The sequence below is a fragment of the Sciurus carolinensis genome, chromosome 13 (assembly GCF_902686445.1).
Source record: "Sciurus carolinensis chromosome 13, mSciCar1.2, whole genome shotgun sequence".
NCBI classification, from domain to species: domain Eukaryota; kingdom Metazoa; phylum Chordata; class Mammalia; order Rodentia; family Sciuridae; genus Sciurus; species Sciurus carolinensis.
Window position 1 is genome coordinate 62,482,619 of NC_062225.1, and position 21,560 is coordinate 62,504,178.

At 38.5% G+C, this 21,560-nt stretch overlaps 1 non-coding gene across 1 annotated transcript; it reads right to left on the reverse strand.

The window, feature by feature from the left end:
• Nucleotides 1-1,856: 1,856 nt before the first annotated feature.
• On the reverse strand, nucleotides 1,857-1,931 carry Trnat-ugu (transfer RNA threonine (anticodon UGU)). The gene has a single exon. It is a non-coding gene; the product is annotated as a tRNA-Thr (tRNA).
• Nucleotides 1,932-21,560: the final 19,629 nt, after the last annotated feature.

Consider the following 21,560-nt stretch of genomic DNA (forward strand, 5'->3'; position numbering starts at 1 on the left):
TGATCACTAAGGAACCAGATAAGGAGGAGAATGAATCACTGCCATCTCTTTTCATTAGTGAAACAACTCCAAGGTACTATTAGTTAGGGATAAATTTGACCTTTTATGAACCTCATTTTATAGTATTATTCTCTGAATTTGATTATTTACATATTCCATCAATGGCTGAAGTCCATTCAATAAGAAAAACATTGTATTAGATTGAAAACAGAAGACTTATTTTTAAAGAGGAGTTTCCTTTACTAAGGTGTTTTATCAAAAGTACTCTAAAATTGAATTTGCCTTTCAAATAGGAATAAATACAAATAGAATGCATCACTTTCATTTTTTCCACGAATATCTTTAACACATTAATAACCCCCTAAGATGGACATTAGATGAATCTGTATGAGGACCAGAGTTGGTAAATATTATCCATGACCTATGCATTTAAGACTGGGTTTCAGAACTGAGTCATAGATATGTTTAGGCACTATAAATGAATATGCACTGAATGACTACTTTATATTAGGCTCTCAGTGATGGGAATGTGGATACCCACATGGAACTTTCAACTTTTTTCATGAAACACCCTTTCAAAGCACAGAGACAGAAAGTTATTTGAGAAACCAAGATCTAACCAAATGACAGTGATGTTTTAATCATATTCAGTGGTCAGACTTCAACAGCCTTCTGAAAAACAACCCTTCACCCAAAAGTGCAAAAACAGCGAGCAGGGAAGAGCTTAATAGTTAATATTAATTATGAAAATAATATTTCAGAAATTTTAAAGGAAAAGTTCCTTTATCCGTGTTCCCTAATATGGTTGTTTTCATTTTTTGTTCTTCCATTTTAGTCTAAATGTGCATAAACATTCACATACAGTAGATTATTAATGAGTTTTTCCATACTAGAAACTCTATTCTTTCTTCTTCGATTCTTTTTCCTCTTTTTTTTTTTTAAACTGGGGGTGGAAGCCAGGGCCTTGCACATGGCATATGCTCTATTACTGAGTCATGCCCACAGCCCTTACAAACAATTTTTTAAAATATGCACACAGATTTATGCATAGGGATGCCAATCACAGATATATCAATGCATGAAGTATTGGAACAAGAAGAGGTTTTCAGCACTGACTCTACATTTGCATAACTTGACGTATTTGTCTTTTTATAATAAAGGAATACCTGAGTCAAAGTAACTTTGTAAAGAAAAGAGGTTTATTTGGTTCATAGTTGTGGGTGTTCAAAACCCAAGAAAGAGGTGAATGCATTGGTTTGGTGTCTGATGAGGGCCTAAAGGGACATGGCATCACAATGGCAGGCGTGGGTGTGCTATGATTTGGATTTGGAATGTCCCCCAAAGGCTTATGTGTTGAAAACTTGGCCCCCAATACAGCAGCATTCAGAGGTGGGGCTTTGGGAAGTGATTGGATCATGAGGTACTAACCATCAGTGAATTAATTCACTCAGAAATTCATAATCTGAATGGACTGTTGGGAGGTAATGGAAACTGGGGACATGCCCTTGGGGACTGTGTTTTGTTCTCTCCTTCCAGCTGCCATGAGTTGAGCAGCTTTACTCCACCACTCCCTTCTGTCATGATGCTTCTGCAACAAAGCCAACTGACCCTGCATGGAAAACTTGAGCCCAAATAAATTCTGTCTCAGGTATTTTGACCCAGCAACAAAAAGCTGATTAACAGCATGTGAGAGGAAGAGATCACAACTCCAAATAGAAAGCCAGAGAGAGTCAGGGTTCAATCTCACACTTAGAACAACTCACTCTCTCAACAACTCTGGGGTCCCAGGAGAGTTACTTTGATCCCTTCTGAGAATAATGCCCACTAAGGAACTAAGGATCTTCCTTTTTGGGGGGTGCTGGACTGGGGATTGAACCCAGGGCCTTGTGCTTACAAGGCAAGCACTCTACCAACTGAGCTATATCCCCAGCCCTGTTTTGATTTTTAATACTAACACTCTAGGCCTGTCTATCAACAAAAAGTTGATTTGATGTGAAAGTACTCACCAATGCTCAATGAAAAAGAAAATACTCTCCTTGAACTAGAAGAATAAGAATGGGGTTCTGAGAATAAGGAGTTACCTCTTTCAAAGGACAGAATAAATTGTTCTTGACGTATTCAAGATCTACCACTGCATAAATAAGAGATATAGTATAATCCCTTAATTGCTGCTGTAACTTTGACCTTGTTAATAGATGTATTTTCCAAATGTTTGGGACTATGTTCTCTTGGTCATCCTGTCCTCAGTTTGATATTCAACAGGATGACCATTGTTATTTAGAATTCTCCAGAGAGAATGGGCCCCAAAACTGAGGAGTTGGCACGTTCCCTCTTTGCACTTTGCCATGTTGTTGCAATTTCAAATGCTTCTGTGTTGTCTCTCCCTTTGGGAATTTCTTCTGGAGCTGGAGATTAATCATCATGCAAATATTAAATACTTTGAAAGTTCTAGAAGGAAGGGAATTTGTTTAAACAATCCTGTTACTGTAATTAAAATGAGAGATAACAAACAGCGTCATGATTCGACCCACATTCAAATTCTACTGTGTAGTTCGTATGTTATCAGATTATATTTAAATTTTCCTTCAGATTTATATGTGCCTTTGCCAAAACCTCTGGGTTCCCATAAGTCTCCAGATTCAGTCCATCGACCAGCACCCAGACTGTTTACACTCCCTCCAAGTCCTGAAGACTGTTCTGGGAAAAGACAGACTAAAACATTTCTCTCTCAGAATGTTAGTTTGACTGAGATGTTATTTAGATTTTTTAAATAGCCTAAATGCCTGGGGTGATCTGAAAGGAAATGCTGCAGAGTCTAATGTTGCCTAATAAATAGGGCAAGTCATGCTCACTCAGGCACAGCCCTCAGGGAAAAAACAGAGTCCTCACTCATCCCGAAGGTCAAAACTCCTTGATTTCACTTGTCATATTCTCTCCTTCTGTGTCCTCAGAAGTTTCTGAACAAGAGACTGCTAGTTAATAATTCTTTAAATTAAACTTACCCTGTTCAAATCACTGTTTGGTTTCTCTCTCCCAGTCCCACCCCTACTGATAATGAGAACTTTGCTAGACACTGAACTCCCTGAGAGTGAAAGTCGGAGCTGCACAGACCAGGGCAAGGCAAGCAAAGGCAAATCGTTTGTGAAGTTGTAGGTCAAATGCAAGGTTGGCACTCGACAGCGAGGGGCTCTTTGCCTGTTGGCCCCTCCGTCCCTTGCTTGCCTCACCCTGGAAAGAATTGTTCTGTTATTTTTTCCTTCCTTCCTTCTTTCTCCTTTTTTCTTTTTCTTTCTTACTTTCTCAGAGAGTCATCTAGCACCTCCACAGAATTCTAGAAGGTGTGCAATTAACACTTAGCTAAAAACTAAATTACCTTTTCTTTCTCAGAATCATTTCTTTCATGTAGCTTAATAAAACATCGAAGTGACTGAGCATACAGCTCAGGTAGAGCACATGATTTGCATGCAGAAGGGCCTAGGTTTGATCTGCACCACTGCAAAAAGAAAGACTTCTGAGTCTAATCCTTTTCGTTAACCCTAAACTCCCCTTTGTATGAGTCACAGGATGAAATAAAAACCAAAATCCATTATGTCAGTAATTAGTCTAAAGTCACTAAAGTTGAACATTGCCTCTCTGTCCCAAGAGCTAACCAAAAGCCAAAGTAAACAAGGTTTAGGAAAGAATGCTAAAAAAAAAAAAAAAAAAAAAAAAAAAAAAGCTGCCACATTGATCTCTTTTCAGAATGTTCATTTGACTGAGATGAGAATAATTTGGGTTTGATAGTATTTTTTAATAATTTTCACTGATGAAAGAAAATTGAATTAGAGTAAATATTCAATCTGCTTTTTTATTTGTCTGCATTTCAAAAAGTTGAAACTTTATTAAATTCAATTTGGTGAGAGTGTTTAGTGCCTCTTCCTTGTTCCAGGAATAATGCTAGGTAGTAAAGATTCAGAAATAAGATATCCTCCTTGCTCTCCAACAGCTGAAGGCCTTGAGGTGTAGAGATAAGGGTCTAAGCAGAGCAAAGGCCATTTTGAGTGAAGGTTACTCTAATTGAGGTGGAGTCCACAGGCTCTTGAGGGAAAGTGCAGGACCAGAGAATCCTGCCCAGAGGAGAAAAAGGTAATATCTATACTGCCGTTGCATGGCCAGTGTGGAAGGGGAAGAAGAGAAAGCACTACTTGCCTTATTCCAGTGACTAGAGGGAGATGGTGTTTTGTCTGAAACTCACAGTCAGTATATTTGTTCATATTGAGTTTATCTTGGTCCATTCAGGCTACTATCACAAAACGCCAAGCTCTGTGGCTTATAAACAACAGAAAGTTATTTGTCACAGTCCTGGAAGCTCCACGTCCATGCTCAGAGTGCCAGTTGAGGGCTGGGAAGGGCCCCTTCCAGGTTGCAGATCTCTGATTCTCACTGTGACTTCACGTGGTGGGAGGGGTAGACTCACTCTCTGGGCTCTCTTTTATAAGGGTACTAATCCCAAAGATGGGTTTCTCACATGAGGTGACCACATCATCTCCCAAAGGGCCTACCTCCTAATATTATCACCTTGGGAATTAGGATTACATCATATCAATTGGAGAAGGAGGGCCCAAACATTCTATCTACAGTAAAGCTACTAATATTGACAATGGTAGTTATTTATCCAATACTTAGCATATGTACGGCATTTTATACACCTTAATTCATTTCTGATTCTTCTAAAAATTGTTGGAAATTATTATTGCAATTTTACAGATAAAGAAACTAGGATTCTAAGAGATTAGGTAACTTTTAGCCACAGTAGCAGAGACAACACCACCTTCCCCAACTCTGCCCTTGGACTGCTACTATTGACTTTGTCCAGTTTCTGGGAATCCATTTTCTGATTATACACAAAATCACACAGGGCCCAAAGAACATTTCTAAACTGAGCAAACCTGACCTGAATTCCTTCATAAAACACTAACTACTCTAGAGGCCAGATTCATCCAGCTTTTATTCACAACTCAAAAGTATATTTTAACAGAAATATAAATAAACTACCCAAACCCAGTTGACTTCCTGTATCAAACCTCTAAAACACATCCACCAGATATTTTTGTTGAAGCTACAAGGTACAACACAAGAAAATATTTTGGGATGTTATGCCCTCCTTCGCCTAATACATGAAACTCCTAGCACAGAGCCCAACACAGAGTAGATAATCACCAAACGTTGGTTCCTTTCTTCTGTTCTCTTCTGGTACAAGCTATAGAAGTGAAAGAGTGGGTTGCACGGGCCAATCAGGAAAGACCCACCCAAGAGCAGGGTGTCCTAAGACAAGGGGATAGAAAATTATAGGCTTCCATACACAGGCATAGCCCTCCAAACCACTTATTTTTTAAATTTGTGCTTTTTAGATACACATGACAGTAGAGTGTATTTTGACATATCATACATACATGGAGTATACCTGCCCCTTCTTGTGGTTGTACATGATGTGGTGTATACATGAATGCATGATGTGTATTCATATATGAACTTATGTCCTTTACATTAAGACTTTGTTTTTTATCATGAACATTTTGACATTTTTTAAGGATGTTACACAAGTGCAGTGTATCAATATACAAGAGCTGCTAGGTGAGTAAAATGTCATAGACTGAAAACCCTTCCAAAGACACAAAGTTCTAATTGCCAGAATCTGTAAATGTTACTTTATTTTGGGGCGAGGGGGTGGTCTTTGCAGATGAGATTAAGTTAAGGATCTGGAGATGCGGAAATTGCCTGGATTATCTGTTTGGACACTAAATGCAATGACAAATGTCCATCTAAGAAAGAGAGAAATTTCATACCATGCACGCACAAGAAATGGCCATGTGAAAACAGTAAAGATGGAGCAGAGAGAGATGGGAAGATGCTGGCCTTGACAATTAGAGTGACACAGCCACAAGCCAAGAACTGCCAGCAGCCACCAGGAGCTGGAAAGGCATAGGACAGATCTGTCCCAGAGTGTCTGGGGGGAGCACTTTCCTGCCGACACCTGGATTTCAGCCCAGAGGTTTTGACTTGTGGCCTCCAGAACCAGGAGAGAATACACCGAGATTGTTTTAAGTCACCAAGTTTGTGGTGATGTGTTACAGCAACTATAGAAAATAATGCAGGCATTAACTGGCCTTTCACCTTAGCAAGATTCATCAGCTAACTGTTGTCCAGAGTGAGTGAGATGTGCTATCCTAATGAGCATTAATAGAACCATGCAGTTTCAAAAGTATAAAAAATGATGTGCTAATAAACCAGTTATCTGTGGAGCGGGGACCTATGATTTTTAGCAGATGCCAGTTTCTGTGATATAAATGTCCCCAGGATGGCCCGCTTCAATTACCATTTTTCCCATTTCCTTACCATTTAATAAGACTCTCACAGTCTGATAGGACCCAGCTCCAGTCCATTCCTGTAGAGGTGCTTTAAATCATGAGTAATATTGCTCTAAAACTTTATTGAACATAATTTAATTTCTCCTTGATAATTCTGAAGGGTACTTCATGGTATTGTAGTTCCTGAGAGTCAACACGGGGAACATTAATTACTGCTGCCCTGCGCACGTGCAGGCTTGCTAATCGACAGCATGGGGGGATAGTTTGGGGCACTGAAGAGGTAGGAAGAAAGAGCCAGAAGCAGAATGTCCTATCAGCTGTCAGCTGCATGCTTTTTTTCCTTAGGGAGCTCTGGAGGAATTCAGCAGAAGCCATCCCTTCTTTAGGTAAATTTATTATGATATAAATGGTAATAGCAGTGACAGAAATTTTAATCATTTTCTTCCAGTAGAGTAGAGCTTTATAATTTTCCAAATGAATTGGACTTTCAACTTAAGGAAAATAGAATGGAGGCTTTATCTCGACCAGAAACAAATGGAGTGTGTAAAATTCAGTCTTTTCTCTTCAGTCCTTGTGCTACTGACTTCTGGATTGCATTTCAGCTGTATTTATCTGGGGCTTGGGAAATTTTCCTAGTTCCTGGGAAGAAAGTTAACTAAACCATATGACATCTCTGGCAGGAGTCACAATTTCACACAAAAACTTTCTTGCAAAAACTTCACACATTGCTTCCCCTGGTGGAATCACTGTCTCCAGGGAAAGCTTGAGTCTCAAACGACAATTCTGTTGAATGAAAGTTCAAGCTGAGAGCTAAACCCAGCAGCCCTGGTTTCTCCAGGAGCAGTCTTCATCTTCAAATGGCTTTTTATGGATGATGCCATGACAGATAAGAATGCTTCTAGATTTTTTTTCCTGTTTTTAAAGCATAAAAAATACTTTATAGAATTTCTCAAGTAAAAATACAATTACCAAATATGGTTTCTACTCCTCCAACTCAATAGTGTTCTCCATAGACAAAATAGTATTTGCTATTTATGTGAAATTGGAGATGGGGGTGAGGGTTGGCAGAGATTATTGGTTTAAATGATTTATTACTGAAATGGGTTGGTTATGAGAATCAATGCTTCCAAACTGCAAAATGTGCCATATATATACATATATAAATATATGTATGACACATCTGTGCATAGGCACATATACATATGTATGAACTTACAAAAACAAAAGCAAGACAATTATTAGCCATCCTTGCTAGCAGAGAAAAGTAAAATCACTTCAATATTAAAGGCTGATGTTATCAGCTATGTTGCAATATACATATGTCACACACACCATTTATGCAGCCACAAATACAAAGGTCAGGATTGGAACCACAGGCTGTCTGATGCTGGACCTTGGAGTGTGACTGTGTCCTACACAGAAAAGATTTTCAGAGCACATGTGTTGATAATCACAGTGATGAGATGGTGTCAAAAGATTAAGAAGATGAGATAATGCAGGCGACATGTTCATTCCCTTGGGGTGGAGGAGGAACTGGGGGCATGAAAGATTAGATTTATGAAGATTCAGTTCCTTCTTCAGCAGCACTGGAGAGAGAGAGGAGAGGCAGTTCAAGTCTGTCCCATAGGCTTTGTCATATAAAAATGGATAATTACTATCAGCTTGAAATAGCCAAACCAGCAACCATTCCTATTTGCACTATTTATTTTATTTGTGAAATTATGCACACTCTGCAAAGAACTTTAGGAAAACCTTGACAATATGCCCAAAGTTATCCCCTCCCTTTTTGCAAGGCTATGAGAATCCAAATGTCTGCCTGTAACAATTTGAACTAGCACTTTCCTACTAGTGAGTGTGTTCAAGAACCCCTAGAAAGACTTTAATAAAAAGACATCAAATATGTGAATTATTTTTTAAAATATTTTTTAAGTTGTCAATAGATCTTTTTATTTATGTATTTGTTTATTTGTTTATTTACTTATTTTGCAGTGCTAGGGATTGAACCTGGGCCTTGTGCTTGCAAAGTAAGCACTCTACCAACTGAGCTATATCCCAAGCCCTGGATCTTTTATTTTATTTGTTTATTTATATGTGGTGCCAAGGATCAAACCCAGATCCTCACACATGCCCAGCAAGGGCTCTACCACTGAGCCACAACTCCACCCCCCATATCAGTTATTAAGAGGAAGAAAGCAGCATTACGGAGAAACAGCAATCCAGATAATACAATAGTTGCAAGTTCTTAAATTTTAACTTTTAATTTCAACTGCTACCCCCAGAATTCCACAGCATGTTCTTGCTTTTAAATAAAAACAATAACAAGACATGAGATGGGTCAAAGACTGAAGCAGAAAAAATAAAAAATCAGGAGAAATAATGACTTGGCAATGTCCCTATGCCAAAAGAACAACCCTTCGTAGTGAAAACAGTATGAGTTTTGGGTTAAGATATAGACCAATGTTTGAAGCCTGGTGTCTAGTTACAGGCTGGGTACCTGATCCTCTGAGCCTTCGTTTCCTCATTTCTTAAGTGGGACAGTTAGACCTAAGGCATAAGATTTTTTGAGAAGGTACACAGGAGAACCTCAGTAACTCTAAACATCATCCAACAGCCAAGAAGGTCCATTGTGTGGGTTCTCTTTGAGGATGTGAGTGGACGCGAATTTCTGCAGCTGGTTTCTGCCAGAGGGGCTGAATATGTGAGAGGCGGAGAGGTGGGAGGTGTGCGCAGGCGCCCCCGCTCGCTCGCCACTTCATCTTTACACTTTCGTCACCACTGGAGGAGTTTCCTGGCTGCAGCTAAGCCTCCACTGAGATGATCTGCATCACTCACACTCCCAGCAGGGTGGAGGAAGTCTGAAACTCTCTCCTCAACCTTCCCCTCAGCCCGCTGGGTGCCACGGTTCCTCTGCTTACTCCTCCGGGAGTCGTCTTCGGAATGTCATCACTTGGTAGCAAGAGACCTTGAAGCTAACCCCATAGTTCTTTTACCCACTCAGTTTATCTTCTACTGAGAAGCAAAATAGCCAGGGGTAAGGAGCACAGGTTTTAAAGTTAGACAGACTTCTTTTCTTTTTTTTTTTAATTGGTTATGATAGTTGCACATAATGGTGGGATTTTTTTGTTAATATTTGTGCATGCATATGATATAACAATATAATTGGGCCAATATCATTCCCCAGTATTTCCCCTTTTTCTTCCCTCCTCCCTCCCATTGGTCCCTTTCTTCTATTCTACTGATCTCCTCCCTTCGATTTTCATGAAATCCTCCCCACCTTTCTTCCCCTTTCCTCTCTATCTTCCACATATGAGAGAAAACATACCACCTTTGATCTTCTGAGTTTGGCTTATTTCACTTAACATCACGTTTTCAAGTCCATCCATTTTCCTGCAAATGACATCATTTCATTTTTCTTTATGGTTGAATAAAATTTCATTGTGTATATATACCACATTTTCTTTGTCCATTCATTCGTTGATGGACACCTAGGCTGTTCCATAGTTTGACTTTTGTGAATTGTGCTGCTATAAACATGTGCATATCACTATAGCATGAGAACTTTAATTCTTTAGGATAAATACAGAGACGTGGAGTAGCTGGGTCATATGATGATTCCATGCCTAGTCTGTTGAGGAACCTCCATACTGATTTCCATAGTGGTTATACTAATTTACAATCCCACCAACAGTGTCAAAGTGTTCTTTTTTCTCCACATCTTCTCCAGCATTTATTATTGTTTGTATTCTTGATAACTGCCATTCTGATTGGTATGAAATGAAATCTCATTAAATCTCATTTAATTCATTTGCCCATTTATTAATTGGGTTATTTGGGGTTTTGGTGTCAAGTTTTTTGAGTTCTTTATATATACTAGATATTAATCCTCTGTCAGCTACCAAAAATTTTCTCCCATTCTGTAGGTTCTCTCTTCACATTCCTAATTGTTTCCTTTGCTGTGTAGAAGTTTTTTAACTTGATGCCACCCCATATGTTAACTCCTGACATTATTTTCTGAGCTTTAGGGATCCTACTGAGAAAGTCATTGCCTGTGTCTATATGCTGGAGTGTTGTTCTTACATTTTCTTCTAGGACTTGATAGTTTTTGGACAACCTATTTTCAAAGCCTGTCTCTGTCATATGTTACCTCTAAGCCTCAATTTCCTAAACTATAAAAAAAATGATCATAATGATGACCTACCTCATAGGATCATTAGGAAAATTAATGACCAACATACACTGAGCTCAGTTCTCCATGCTGAGTACTATTCTAATTATAAATCACCTCTTTTATTACTTCAATTCTGTGAAGTATTACTACTTATTATAGCTATAGAAACTGGACAGTTTCCATTACTTGATCAAGGACCAAGAGCTATTATTAATTTGACTCTGTGTTCACGTTTTTAACCACTATGCAACGTGGTCTCTCTAAGAAGAATAAATGAGCCAGGCACAGTGGTGCATTCCTGTAAGCTCAGCAGCTCAGGAGGTGAGGCAGGGTGGCTAATTCAAAACCAACCTTAGCAATGAGGTCCTATGCAATTTAGTAAGACCCTATCTCAAAATAAAATATAGAAAGGACTGGGATGTCGCTCAGTGGTTAAGCACCCTTGGGTACAATCCCTGGTACCAAACAAACAAACAAAACAACAATAATAAATTAAATAAATAATGTCTGGACAGCTCTCTGTACAGTGTCTGATAATTAGAAATCAGTCCATACATGTTTGCTATTGTAAGATATATAGCTACCATGCATCTGAGATTTTTTTGTGATTTCCTATTTAGGTTCCCACTAGAAAAATGGCTGTATGTGTTCACAGCATCGGTAACCTGGTTCAACAATAGATAACTCACAGTAGAGATCCTTTGGAACCATTCTGGCTGAATTCTCCCAAGTCATTGGAAATGTCAGTGAATAGTTGTGTAGATTGGTCAAAAGGACCTGTGATAATTGTTTATTTTTCATTCTTTGGGTAATTTAACATTTTTAGTCACCAAACTATTGAGAAATCTGTTTTATTGGCAACTAACTTCAGAACTGGTGGATCTTGGCAAAAAAAAAAAAAAAAAAGAAAGAAAGAAAGTAGTCATTATTTAAGTTAATTAATTTATCTATATGATCATTGTCTAGGTGAGTTATAAACTTAGCTGTATAATTTGAAAGAAATTATTTGATGCTAACAGTATGTGGGAGCAGGAGGGGAATGAGGACAGAGAAGTTCGAGGGTTAATAGTAAAATTCTGCAAATATTTGAAATGGAAAAAGAGAAAGTCAATTAACAGAAAAGGAAGATGCAATTGCATTCTTATTGGATATATTTTATCACCATTTAATCCTTTTCTTTTAGTTTAACTGAAAAATCAAGACGATCAAAGCAATCATAAAATGATCCCATTCGGCATTTTTGTAGAGGAAAGAATGAGCGTTCATCTGGTGGCACTACCACCAGATGGGCTGGAATTTTAATATCAGGCTTGATACTTGACAGCTGTGCAAGACTGGGCTCATACTTAACCAGCCTGAGCAGGAATTTTCTCATATCTAAAATTGGAAAAATAGCCTCATCCAAGAAATCCACTGTAAAGTATTTCAAGTTTTGTTACATAGCAAAATATAAGTGATGGCAAGAATTTGGAGAATAGGGAATCATTGTACACCATTGGTGGGAATGTAAATTGGTACAGTCATTAGTGAAAACAGCATAAAAGTTCCTCAAGAAATTAAAAATAGAACTACTACTACTAGGTAAACATCCAAAAGAAATGAAATCAGGATCTCAAAGAGATATCTTCACTACTATGTTTGTTGTAGCATTCTTCACAATAGCCAAGATAAGGAAACAACTGAAATGTTCAACAAATGAATGGATTTTAAAAAATGTGTTACATATACACAATGGAATATTATTTGACCTTTAAAAAGAAGGAAATTCTAACTGGGCTCAGTAAGTACATGCCAGTAATCCTGGCTATTTGGGAGGCCAATGCAGGAGAATTGGAAGTTCAAGGTCAGCCTCAGCAACTTAACAAGACCCTATCTCAAAATAAAATATAAAATAAGCTGAGATTGTAAGTTCAAAGCTAGCCTCAGAAACTTAGTGAGACCACTAAGCAACTCAGTGAGACCCTGTCTCTAAATAAAACACAAAAAAGGGCTGGAGATATGGCTCAGTGGTGAAGAAAGAAAGAAAGAAAGAAAGAAAGAAAGAAAGAAAGAAAGAAAGAAAGAAAGAAAGAAAGAAAGAAAGAAAGAAAGAAAGGAAGGAAGGAAGGAAGGAAGGAAGGAAGAAAGAAAGGAGAGAGGGAGGGAGGGAGGGAGGAAGGAAGGAGAGAGGGAGGGAAGAAGGAAGGAAGGAAGGAAGAAAAGGAGGGAGGGAGGGAGGGAGGGAGGAAGGAGGGAGGGAGGGAGGGAGGAAGAAGGAAAGGAAGGAAAGGAAGGAAGGAAGAAGGAAAGGAAGGAAAGGAAAGAAAAGGGAAGGGAAGGAAAGGAAGGAAAGGAAAGAAAAGAAGGAAAGGAAGAAAAACAGGTTGAAGATGTAACTCAGTATTAGAGCACCTCTGGGTTCAATGCCAATACCTAAAAGGAAGAGGAGGAGGAGAAGGAGGAGGAACAGGTAGGAGATGCAGAGGAAGGGAAGGAACTCCTGCCATTTGCAGCAGCGTGAATGAACCTGGAGGTCATTTTGCTAAGTGAAATAAGCCAGACAGAAAAACAAATACTGTGTGATCTCACTTAACATGGAATCTGCAATAGTCAAATTCATAGAAACAGGGAGAGGAATACTGGTTGCCAGGAGCTGGAAGGAAGGGGAAATGGGGAGATATTGGTAAATAGGGCACAAAGTTTCAGTTATGCAAGATGAATAAGTTCCGAAATCTATTATGCAATGATGTGACCACTGTTAAAAATAATATGAAAATGAATGAATTCATTAAAATTAAATGTTAAAAATGAATTCTTGAAACTTGCCAAGAGGGTGGACCCTAAGTGTCCTTATCACAAAAAGAGAAGAAAGAAAGGAGGGGGGAGGGAAAGGAGAAAGAAAAGAAAGGAAGGAAGGACTATGTGAAGTATGGGTATGTTAATTAGCTTAATTATGGTGACTCTTTCACAAAACACATCCATACATCAGATCACCAAGTTGTGTACTTTAAATACATACAATTTTTAGTCGACAATTATACTTCAACGTGGAGGAAACGGTTTTGTCACATAGGCCATGCTCAGTAAATGGTGGTTAATATTATGATTACCTTTGATTGGTTTCACTTTCAATAAATTTCTGAGACCTAAAGGAGGAAATTTCTGAACAGAAGTTCATCTGGCCCACAGCTCTGGAGACTGAAGAGAGCATGCCTAGGAGCACAGTGCCTTCATGCTGCATCGTTTCCCAGTGGGAAGTGCTGAGTGCTTCCTTTTTACAATTTAGCCACTTGGCCAAGGTGTCAATTCATTCATGAGGGCGGTACCCCCATGACCTAGTCACCCCTTAAAGGTTCCACCTCTTAATATCATTGCAATGACTATTCCAACCTGAGCTTTGGAGGGGACATTTCAAACCACATCATAACAACTAGACAAAATTAGTTGAGTAAATTTTCCAGTTGGTTAAGCGGGGTGGGAACGGACAACCACCAAACATAGATCAAAGCTTTTTATTGCTCTCTCTGTGGGTTCAGTTCACTGCTGAATAATTTGTTTCAGTTATAGAGACCTAGCCATTCCATTTTCAGTTTTGCCCAGGAACTAGAACTATATTTTGAAATAAGGACAAATGGATATAGAAAATCACTTCTGTACAAATAGAACTCATTTACAGCTACTTATTCAACTATCCAATGACAGCATAATAAAAATTTAGCACCTTATTTAATTAAATACTCCAGTTTACTATTCCCTGGAAGTAGTTACACGTATTTGGAAATTGCTCTCATTCGTGATTTTAAAATAGCACTAACATTAAGACAGTAATTTATTAAGAAGTAACTTGCTGATCTGAAAGTGCTGATGTGATTTCAAAATGTATTCAGGATGAACCCAACTCAATGAGGCTTATATGCATAGATTTGGGAAATAAGGAGCTTATCACAGGATTTTTCTTAACCACTACAAAATGACAAATGAAGATAAATTGCAGAAATCAGGATGACATGTTGCAATCGGAAGGGAACCTTCCCACAGACAGAAACAAACTTGAAAAACAAATGAATGGAAGACTAAACAATGAAGTCTGAGTGATATTACTTGTTCCCTTATGATTAAAGCCTGGCAGACACCATGAGTCAAAATGTAAATATATACTAGTTATGGTGGACCTCACTGGGTTGTATGAGCCCAGGGGTTGGTAAGCCACAGACGTCTCATATTCACCATTGAAAAGGTACTTTGGGGAAATGGAACTAGCCACTGCCACCTTTCAAACATGTGCTATATTATTCATAATAAGCAAGACTTTATGTTGAGAGAAACCATTCTAAAATATTTTAGTTGTCTTTCTACGTTTTGAGAAATACATTTATAATATACAATCTCCCTATATTTTTATACCTAACACACAAAATATTCAAGTATTTTCTACTGTGTATTTAACTTAAAGGTATAAATCTTTGGGTATCTTCTTTATTCTATGCTAGTAGCTTTACTAATGCACTGCTCCAAACATATAGATAGGAGCTCCCTCAAATGTACACCAAGAAGTAAGGGGTATAAGTTGGAGAAATCCAAGTATGGAATTAGCTAATAACAGTAAAGCTAATGTTTACTCAGCACTTACTATTTGACAAACATTATTCTAAACACTTGAGCAGAATTGTTTCATTTAATAAGCAATCTCCACAGGACAAAGTCCCAGTATACCTAATTATAAGAATTGAGGGGCTTGAAAATCTAATGGTTGATAAAGAATTAAATTCCTAAATGGGAATAGAAGGTTTTTCACAGGTGATTTCTTGGCAATTTATAAAATTGAAGTTTTCCTAAAATTAAATGTATACCAATATATGCTAATCACGCATTATAAGTGTCTACAGTCAAATTTTAAGCAATTTCTCTGCTTCATTAACCATTCAAATCAGCTTTTATATGAAACTTCCTCTTTGTAGATCCAGATGAAGACAAAAAGATAAAACCTCCTTTGCCATACTGCAATCTTTCGGCAACTTTTCCTTCCATAAGAAACCCACTACCAACTCCTGAAGGTCTTGCTTAATTGGGTTCACTAATTGATCCCTGTTTAAACTACCTATTGTGCACTCCACCCTGGGGACACAATAAGTCATGAACTCTGCCATTGCAAACTATTCTACCTATTAAGAGAGATATATAAACAAGCCACAGCAAATATAAACGTGTAATATCCCATACAAGAGAGGTAGATAGGATGGAGACCCAAAGAAGGAAGTAATTTTCATAGAATAAAAAGGAAAATTCCAGAAGGCTGCATGGGAAGCAGTGACGTGGAAGCCAGCATTGTAAATGTAAATATAAATCTGCGGCCTGCAGTCCTTGCTCAATTTTTTTGTATGTCCACACTACTTCTTTTTCCAAAGATGAATTACCTTTAAGAAAAGAAACAAGATTATACAGTGATGACAATGCTTAACCACAGGAAATGTTCTGAGAAATGCATCATGAGACAATTTTATCATTGTCCAAACATCGTAAAGTGTACTTACACAAACCTGGATGGTATAGGTCACTCAGTGTGGCCTCCTGATGCCCTCGAGAGATGTGGTAAGCCAAAGATGCATGAGGCTGCTGCCCATGTAACATAGTGTTTTACAGTAAACTTTTCTTACAAGTAGCAGTACACTAAAATAGTTATAAAAAGTATAGTATAGGGCTGGGGTTGTAGCTCAGTGGTGGAGTGCTTGCCTTGCACAGTTGAGGCTCTGGGTTCGATCCTCAGCACCACATAAAAATAAGTACATAAAATAAAGAGATTGTGTCCATCTACAACTAAAAAAATATTTTTAAAAAAAGTATAGTATAGTAAATACATACTATTCTATTAGTGTCATACGGCATATACAGAATCATAATTGCTTATTACCATCAGCAATTATTATGTGCTATACTTGTATCCAATTGGCAGCACAGTAGGTCTGTGGTGGTGTACCAGCATCACCACAAACAAACCACATCACACCACGTGAGTAATGCATTATCCAGTATCACCGGGTGAAAGGAATGTTCCATTTTAATTTTATGGGACCATCATCATATGTGGGCCCCACTGTTGACCAAAATGGCATTATATGGTACATGCTTGTATTTCCAATTTACCCAATATGTTAAACTATTGTACCTCCTATTCCTGACATTCTTTCTTCCAGCACTTGATTTTTCTTTTAAGTAACTATTCAGACTGTTTTACTGTCAATATAAAAATTCTTTTAAAAGACATGATACAACCCAGTGATGTCACACCTAGGTAGCTAGCTCTTACAATGAAATATGAGAGAACATTCACTCCTGAATTGTTTGTAAGAGAAAAAATAGTAACAATTTAAAGATCCATCAGCAAGAGAATGGATAAATTGTGGTCCTTTTTTTCTTCTATTTTTTTAATTTGGTGCTGGGCATTGAACCCAGGGCTTCAAGCATGCTAAGCACACACTCTGCCACTGGGCTACGCCCCCAGCCCCCATGGTGGTCTTTTTGTACAACAGGCTACTGTTTAGACATTTAAATAGCCTGGAAGATATTTATTAATGTATGATGAGCAAGAAGTTGAGAAGAAAGCATAGAATTTATCATTTAATAAAGATGAAAACAAAGAGTTCTTGGCTGTGGAGCTGTTGGTCCAGGATACTTTAAAGCATTGTTAACATTTTTTGACTTCCCAATGAAGCCTGATAACCAAGTTCATCAGGAGACTTGGGTAGGAATGGGGTTGCTGAGCTTCATTGTTTATCTAATCATGAGTGATGATAAAACAAGTAGAGTTTTGAAAAGTTCAAGTCTTGCACCTGCTCACGGACATCACGAACCAGCTTTACCTGAAGGACACAGGAGATGAAATGTCTGTCTATCTGTCTGTAAATTGAAGCAAGCTACATCGATGGAACATGGAACACTGCTGTACACTTGTATGAGAACCATCTACATCATGGCATGAAAAAAATGTATGTGTGAGTTTTTTTGAAAGATGAAAAAAAGTCAAATCAACCCTATTGTTTACAGATACATACAAAATGTGCACAGGAATTAAACACCTGAAATCCAGAATAGTTGTTCCCTCCTTAGGTGCTAATTACATCTGTAAGATTTTAACTTGAAAGGGAAGAGAAAGGGAAGAGAAAGGAAAGAAGGCAAGGAGGGAGACAAGAAAAGAGAAAGGAGGAAAAGATCTGAAGCAAAAAGGGCAAAATATTATTATGACTGCTGTGTGGTAGATACAGGATTTTTTTGTCATAGTATTCAGTATATACTTGAAATCTATAATAAAATGAAAGATATGCTAATCTTTAAAAATTATTTTTAGTTGTATATGAACACAATACCTTTATTTTATTTATTTATTTTTATGTGGTGCTAAGGATCAAACCCAGAGCCTCATACAAGATAGGTGAGCACTCTACCACTGAGCCACAACCCCAGCTCAAGGTAATTTTTCTAATATTCATCCACAGTGTTATTAACAAAATCTAATAGTGAAAAATTGGGAAGCAAGTGGCACATAACATTTTCCAGTTCCACCAGTAAACAAACTTATTTGCATCTGGGGAAGATAATATTTACAGTGTAACTTCCCCACCCGCCTTCTAGCACATCCTTAAAGACAGATGGAATGTCTTGATAGTGTGAAGGCAAGTACTAGCACATATTAACCACTCCACTGCTGAGCCAACTTGTAATAGGCTGAAAGTGCTCCTGAGAGACAATGTGAGAAAGGATGAACACCCGCTTCAACACTTACCTATGCATTTCTGCAGCATTTTTTTGTTTGCAAGCCCCCTTAGTGTTTTTTGTACTGTGGATTGAACCCAGGGGTGTTTTAGCACTGAGATATATCCTCAGAACTTTTTTGTTTTTTGAGACACATTCTTTCTAAGTTGCCTAGGCTGGCCTGGAACCTGCAATCCTCCTGCCTCAGCCTCCCCAGTCACTGGGATTACAGGCACGTGCCACCACACCAAATACCTTCAGAATTTTTAAGGAGATTTGCAGTTTAGCAGGCCTTCAGATGAAAAAAAAAAAAAAAAAAAAGCAATGTTAAATCATTTGCTAATAACTAAACTATTAGCTTCAGAGGTAAAATTAAAACCTTAGATTGATAAGTACAGCAACAAGGGCCAAATCTGTGTATGGTCTCTGACATCAAAATAAAATGAGGGAACCAGGTATGGTGACAAATTCCTATAATCCCAGTGACTGGAGAGACTGATGCAGGAAGATTGCAAGTCCCAAGCCAGCCTCAGCAACTTAGTAGACTCAATCTCAAAATTTAAAAAAAAAAAAAAGGACAGAGGATTGCAGCTCAGTGGTGGAGAGCCCCTGGGTTCAATCTCCAGTACAAAATTTTAAAAAGATGGGGAGCCCAGCATGGTGGCATGTACCAGTAGTTTCGGCTACGCATATGACTGAGGCTTGAGGATTACTTGAGCCCAGGAGTTCAAGGCCAGCCTGAACAATAGAGAGCCTGTTTCCAAAAAATAAAAAGAAAATATGATGAGGATCTGATGTGTGACCATATTACAGGGGCGAGAGCTGAAGACAGAGACCTAGCTCTTAGGACTAACTCTGCCACCAACCTGTAGTGTAATTTTAGGGCATTCACTTAACCTCTCTCTGAACCTAAATGTCCTTGTCTATAAAGTGAACTATTGAATCTGGTCACTATAATGTCTTTTCTAAGCCTAAAAGTCAATAATTTGGTGTTCTAAATCACGCATGATATATACACTTGGATTAAACCATGGGTGATGAAATAAGATCATTGGCGATTTTCCTAATTCTGATAGATGAGAAAAAAGGTCTAAGTTTAAGCAAATAATTTTCTCCTATTCCCTAAAAAAGTAGGCAGAGTTTAATGATGCAGAAATTAACATGGGTTCTTTAAAATCTGCAACATATCATGGAGGACTGAAGTCAGAAAGCAGAAAGTACAAATAGAACCATTCCAAAAACTTTTCTGAAGCTATTATGAACCAGGTACTGTTAAATGCTAACGAATACAGTTCCAGCCCTCGACAAGACCAAGGTTTAGAGGGAAAACAGAAAAAGAATTAGTGGTTAACTCTTGCAACAGAGGGGTATATGGTGTGTTATGCAGTCAGTTAAAAACACTTCATTCTGATTAATCAAGGAGGTCACGCTGGAGGAAGTGAGACTTAAACAAAATTCCACAGGATACATAGGAAATGGTTGCAAAAAGCAGCACACAGGACCCCTTGAGAGCACAGTTTTCTTAATAAAGAGAAGTGGCTTAGTATGACTCTAGCTAGGAGTAGAAGAATATGACTGGAGATGAGAGTGTTATTTTAGGCAAAGATCTGATCATGAAAAGCATTGAATGCCAACAAAAGGAGTTTAGGTTTTATTAATGGTGATGAAGAACCAAATTAATGATCAATTAAAGAAAATGATCTTTAAAGAAAATGATCAAATGCAATGTGAATTTTAACTAAGCCTCTTTGGTTGCTCCATAAGCGATGGATTGGAGGTGAAGATTAAAGTCAGGCAGATGAGTTGTAAGAGGCCAATACAGTAATCCAGGTGAGAACCAAAGAGGGCCTCTATTAAGGCAAGGGTCTGAGAACCAAAGGGCAGATCCTGGAAATTACAGATTGGTGAACTACATTTCCCTCTCAGAAAACTGCAAAAACCACCTAACAGGTCTGCTATGGTCTGAAGGTGTCCCCCAATATTCATATATGGAAACTTAATTACCAATAGCACAGCATTAAGAGGTGGGGCCCTTAGCAGGAGCTTTGGGTGATTGAGGCTGTGTATAGGGCCCTTACAAAAAGGCTGCTGGGAGTGGTTTTCTTTTCTACTCTTCCAACACGTGAGGGCACAGCAAGAAGGCCACCACCAGACACCCAATGCCAGCACCTTGATCCTAGACTTGTCAGCCTCCAGAAGGAAAGAAATAAATTGGTGTTATGTATAAGCTGCTCAGAGACAGGGTCATTAGGCAACATCAGAAAAGGTGCTGTTTATTCTATCACTAGAGCCACTCAAGGCTCACCTGAACAAAGCATCCAACTCAACAGTGACAGTGCTGCCAGATTCAGATAAGACAGAAGAATCTGAAGGACCACGTGCCCTGACTTCCTGGTAAGATAGCTCTGTTTCATCTTGGAGCAAGGGTACTACCACCACCAACCTCCCGTGCCTTGCTTTGGGCCTTGCCCTTCCTCACCATAGCCTTGATTTCAGTGAGGTTTCTTTCAGTGAGACCCTTACAACTCAGAAGTGGACCTTTAAATCCAAGCAAAAGACATGGAGTCTTGCCTTAAAAATATTTTTCTCTTCCAGTGGCAACTTATGAGCCTTGACGCTGGTATGTCATGATTCAACATAATACTCCAGATGAGATATGACCAACCTGTCAAAGTCTATTTTGTTTCAAATCTGTTATTCTCAGTTTTAATCCTTATATGAATTTGTACCAGTTTCCAGTGGATAACTGTGGATCCTCAAGATCCTGCCAAGCCCTCTCTTTCAGGCCACAGTCTTTTCCACTCTCAGGCTTTTGCATATCTGATTCTTGCCCAGAATGTCCTTTCCCCTAACCTTCACTTGTCTAACCTCCCTGATTTTAGGTCTCAGCTGAAGACCCTCCCTGGCCACCCTACCTAAAGTAGGGCCTTCCTGAATTTCACCATCTCTGGCACATTCAGCATGATCATTGTAGCCTGCTGTTGATTTTGTCTTTTTCTTGTTTAGTTTAGTCTTGTCAGTCTCCTCCATAACAGTTAGAATTCCTGGAGGGTAGGGACTAGATCTGACTTATTCATCACTGTATCTCCAGCACATAGTATAGCGCCTGGAGTATAGTAGGTTGTCAATTAATACATATTGAATGAATGAATGATTCTCTCAGACTTAACTCATTTATAATTGTGCAGCTTAGTCAAGCTTGCTCCAGCCTCTCCACTTTGCTTTCTATCGTGATAACCACCATCCTTCTCAGGCAGTATCCTATTTCAGCCTTTACCCCTCACGACTGTGCATCTTGCCCTTCCAGCCTTAATCTCTCC